The sequence below is a fragment of the Anastrepha ludens genome, chromosome X (genome assembly GCF_028408465.1).
Source record: "Anastrepha ludens isolate Willacy chromosome X, idAnaLude1.1, whole genome shotgun sequence".
Classification (NCBI taxonomy): Eukaryota; Metazoa; Arthropoda; class Insecta; order Diptera; family Tephritidae; genus Anastrepha; species Anastrepha ludens.
In genome coordinates, this window is record NC_071503.1 from 31,447,022 (window position 1) to 31,452,379 (window position 5,358).

Here is a 5,358-nt window from a genome sequence, read left to right on the forward strand (position 1 = left end):
TTTAATAAATTCTTACTTTTTAATTACATTGAAGCCAAAAAGAGGCATATCCCTGTTAAGGACAAAAATGTAAAAATTTTCCAATTGAGGAAGTAAGACGTTCAAGAAAAAGCTGCTAACTTTTATCTTTTAATGGTTACATTCCATGCATACTTCTATTTATATAGTTTAACAAAAACATTACACTTTCATTGTGCAATTAAAAAATTATTTTTTTATAAGTTACTAAATTATATTCACTACATTAAATACTTAATAAATTAAATAACCTTAATATATTAATACTTAATTTGAAATTTGGCGGCCGCCGTAGCCGAATGGCTTGGTGCGTGACTACCATTCGGAATTCACAGAGAGAACGTCGGTTCGAATCTCGGTGAAACTCCAAAATTAACAAAAAGTTTCTTTCTAATAGCGGATGAAAAAGCTCCTCATAAAAAATATCTTCCGTTCGGAGTCGGCTTGAAACTGTAGGTCCCTTCATTTGTGAAACAACATCAAGACGCACGCCACAAGTACGAGGAGGAGCTCGGCCAAACACCCAAAAGGGTGTACGCGCCAATTATATATATATATATATTTAATTTGAAAATTAAGTTATTTCATTTTATAACTTAATTTATAAAATTAATTATATATTTAATTAATAAATGACTAAATTGTATTACGTAATTAATTGAATAATTACCCTAACACCTTCAGTGTTATACTCCATAACTTGAGCTACTTGAATAAAATAAAAAAAAACCTAAAAAGGAAAGTTATTCATAAAGCAAATAATAAAAGATAAATCCTTAAATTACTATTATGTAAAAAATAAACTAATCGAGAATATTCAAGCAACTTATATGAATTATATCCTCCTATAAATTCTGATCATCCTTGATCAAAGTACTTCTACCCAAAACTAAGCGAGATTTAATTGCTCCCTAAGTGAAAATATAAGTTATAAACCATATAAAACCAGAAAAATAACTTACTAAATAAGTTTTTAAAGATTTATTAAAATAAAACAAAGATAAATTAGAAATTAAGTAACCCAATAATCCTCCTATAATATAAACAAATAAAGTGAATAACTTCAATTAAAATGGTAAACAAATAATATAAGGAGTTGGGAAAATTAATCATCTAAGTATTCTACCACCAATAATTCTCATAACTAATAAACCTCTTATACCACGTAATATTACTCACCCTTCATCTCTTAATATATTATATTTAATGAACCACAATTCAATTCACCATTTATATATGTAAGTATGATAATAAACTAAACGCAAAGAGTAACACACTGTTAATCCAGTAGAAAAGAAGTAATTAATATAACTAAAAGAAACAATTTCCAGAAATAAATCCTTAGAATAAAATCCTGCTAAAAAAGCTATACCAACATTAAAACAACCGGAAGTTAAAGGTATGTAAATCCCTAAAACCGCTGTTAAGCGAATGTCTTGAGAATTATGCCAGAACTCATAAATAACATCTATCTTGGATGTAACTTTTTAGCATTAGATTACCATACTTTGTCAAAGACTTTATCTACGTCGAGATATACAGCCACGCATACTTGTTTATTGTTGAAGTCTTTATTAATTTTGAGAGTGACTCTGTGCACTTGTTGGATTGTCGAATGTTTTCGCCTAAATCCGAGCTGATGTTGGGGAATTAAACTTATTTTTGTTATAATGGGATCTATGCGACAAAAAGTGGCTTCTCAAATATTTTTGATATTGTCGTAAGCAGACTTATTGGTCGGTATGACGATGCAAACGTCGCGTCTTTATTGGGCTTTGGGATCGCAATGTTTTCGGCAATTTTCCATGTCTTTGGGAAGTATTTGAACTTAATAGCAGCATTAAAAACGTTCCTGGGATAAATTATTGCTCTGTCGGGCATATGCATTAAGATTTTTCCCGAGATGAGGTCATATCCAGGGGATTCGTTGTTTTTTAATGTCGAAATCAATAGATTTATCTCTGTTAGTGAGGTTTTTTTGATAATTTCCTCGTTGTATGAGTCAAATTGAATTCGGTGTTATTTTTATTTTAAAATATACAGCGCACGCTCGATAACGTGAACGCTCTAATGCGTGAACACCCCAAAACGTGAACAGACATTTTTGTGCATTGACTATTCCAAAACGTGAACAAACCCAAAAAGCTCTCTAACATGAACAATAAACGTTACAATTATTTGAATGTAGTTTACATTGATCTCAAGTAATTCTGAAATTGGGGAATCCCCTAATTATAAAGTATGCATTTTATTCGTAATTGCATGTAAGGAGTAAAATATTTCAGCCATTAAAACAAAAGTCTAAAATTTTCGGCTTTAAAAAAAAAAAACACATCTGTCACGATTTTAGCAAAGAAATATAATGTTGCTTAATCAACAATTTTTAACATTAAAGCGGAAAAGCAAGTGATTTTAAAATGCGTTAACAACACGTATTGTGGACCTGGAAATAGAAAAACACTGCATTCTTCAGAGTTGTCCAAAATAGAGAGAGCTCTTTATCGTTGGTTTATCCGAATGCAAGATAAAAAACTGGCCAGTAAGTGCTCTAATGCTGAAAGAAAAGGCAAAAACACTGCATGCTAAATTTAAAGAAAATGAAGCAAACTTCTTCGCTAGTGATGGATGGCTTCAAGGATTCAAGAAGAGGTATGGTACTCGTCTTCTTAAAATATCAGACGAAAAACTGTCTTCGCAACCTCAGCTAGTGGATCCGTTTAAAGAAAAACTTAAATCTAAAATGGCCGAATTGGAGTTGTGCAACAATTAGTTATATATTGCTGATGAGTAGGGATTGTTCTGGAGACTTTTGCCAGAGAAAACGTACGCGTCAAGTTTGGAGCAGAGAGCCCCAGGGCTAAAGTCCGAGAACTAGCAAATCACGTTTTTATGCTGTTCAAACGCCACTGAATACCACAAGCTTAAGCTTTTGGTAATTGGAAAGCGAAGAATCCACGCTACTTTAAAAACTTTCAGTGTCCCACCGACTATAAGAACTCGAAATCCGTCTAGATGACGTCAGCTATTTTCGAGCAATGGTTTCATGAGTCATTTGCTCCACAGGTGAATATTCCTTTTAAGTTTTCTCCGATTTTTAAGGTTAAGTTACATTACAGAGACAGCCTTCTAGCTTCAATAGCAGCGACAAAGTCTGGTTTGCTCGACTCGTTGAAAAAAATTAACTTAAAAACAGCTATAAATCTTTTGGATTCGGCTTGGTTTCGTGTTAGTGAAGCAACATTAGCTAAGATGATCCCGAACATAATGTTCCGTTGGCGGTTTTAAAAGAAAAATGGGAAGCTGAACTTCGCACCTTGATTTGCTCATCATTTGCTGAGTAATCCCAGAGCTTCTTCCATAATCTCACTGTTTATGGTTGGAAGCATTCCTGAAACCATAAGTACTAAAAGGGATGTCCTACCCCACCCGCCGTATAGTCCAGACCTTGCGCCATCCGATTACTATCTCTTCCGATCGATGCAACATGGCCTGGCTGACCAGCACTTCCGTAATTACGATGAAGTCAAAAAATGGATCGATTCGTGGATTGCGGCAAAACCGACCGAATTTTTCACAAAGGGAATCCGTGAATTGCCAGAAAGATGGGAAAAAGTAGTAGTAAGCGATGGACAATATTTTGAATATTAAATTTGTAACCATTTTACGTCAATAAAGTTTCAAATTTCGAAAAAAACCGCACGAACTTATTCATAGTCCTATCATCCGCATACGCCACTGCATTTATTTCCTTTCGGTTGACAACTAATAATGTCGAGACAAGCGACTAGTGAGTATTGTTTTTATTATATGCTCCTCTCAATTGTACTTACGTATAACCTCATGAAGAGCTGTCTCTGTCGATTTTCCTTTGAGGTAGGCATGTAGGGTGATGAAATTGTTGTGTTTCTAATCTTTTCTCTGAGATATACATCCAACAATCGCTCGAGAGTTTTAATAATAAAGGAGGATAAACTGATGGGTCTGAAATATTTCGCTGTATCATGACCGCGTCTACCAGCTTTGAGGATAAGAATCACCTTAACCCTCCTCCAGCTTTTTGAAATGAGCCCTAGCATGAGACTTTATTTGAAAAAGACATCCAACCACAGAATCGTCGTTTCCCGAGTATTCCAAAGCAACTGGGCCGGCTGCTTTGCATGGTCTAAATTTTTTCATCGCCCATAGAATTCTATCTTGGGATTGACGTGGTTGATTGTATTGGATGACAAGTTGGACGTTTGAAAACCGTTACTATTATTCTCAGTATATTCTGTGTTACCTGGGAAATGAGTATTGTGTTATCCTTTCTCAAGAAAGAAGGACGGGAGTGTTCTTTGGATAAAAGCTTACCTAGTCTGCCGTATCTTTGGTTGATTCAATGGAACTACAAAAATCTCTCCAGGCGTCTGTCTGAGCTTCTCTGATTGCTTTCTTGTATTCCCTAAGACAATCTTTGTAGGGTTTGAAGTACTAGTGTTTGTAGCAGATGTTGAAGATTTCTCTTGTAATTTTTTTAAGTTGCCTTAAATCTTCACTCCACCAGGTAGTATAAATTGTTTTTCCATATGTGGCGGGACATAAAGCTTCAAGCCCTTTCGTCAACGAAACTTTGAAAGCGCTTACTTTTTCATCCAAATCTTTATTTGACGTTATGGTCTTATTTATGTGTTGAAGTTTAGACCTGGCTACTTTATTGAATGTATGCCAGTGTGTTTTACTTGGATTTCAATAAGGGGTCGGTTTCTCAAGCTCGAGATTGCTATCGAAGAGAATCCAACTATGGTCCAAAAAGGATTTCTTGTCGGATTCCCTCCAATTTTTTAACTATATGAGAGCTGTTGTTTGCGTACAGACTAAGACTTCTTCCCAACCTGGGAAGTTTTCCGAGCTCGGAAAATTGAAGGTTGGAGTGTTCGCTACGTTACATATGTTAAGGTTGGTGTTTAACATAAAATCCCGCAGTGACTCACCTCTATCATTCGTCTCTGAATTGTACCAAAGCTCGTTCCTAGTGTTTGCGTCGCAGCCCATCAACAGTCTGTCTGTGTTGTCAAGTGATGATACCAACCTAGCCAAGTCTGGCGGCGCCGGTTCGTCACTTGGCATGTATACTGACGCAAGATATAGTGACGATTTCTGCAACTCCACCCTCACAACTGTCAAATACGTAGTACTAAAGTTCCAGAAAAGCCTTCAAATGTTTTTTAGTGGCTATACATGATCTTGACTTACCGTGTGATTTAGTGTAGTATAGGTTAACATTGTTGTGTCTTGGAACCCTTTGATTTTATTGTCTTTTATTCATGGTTCCTGTAGGAATCCGATGTCGATGTCTTCCTC

General features: G+C 35.3%; 1 pseudogene; it reads right to left on the reverse strand.

Annotated features, from left to right (window-relative positions):
* Positions 1–929: 929 nt before the first annotated feature.
* LOC128869890 (NADH-ubiquinone oxidoreductase chain 5-like) lies at positions 930–5,124 on the reverse strand (annotated as a pseudogene).
* Positions 5,125–5,358: the final 234 nt, after the last annotated feature.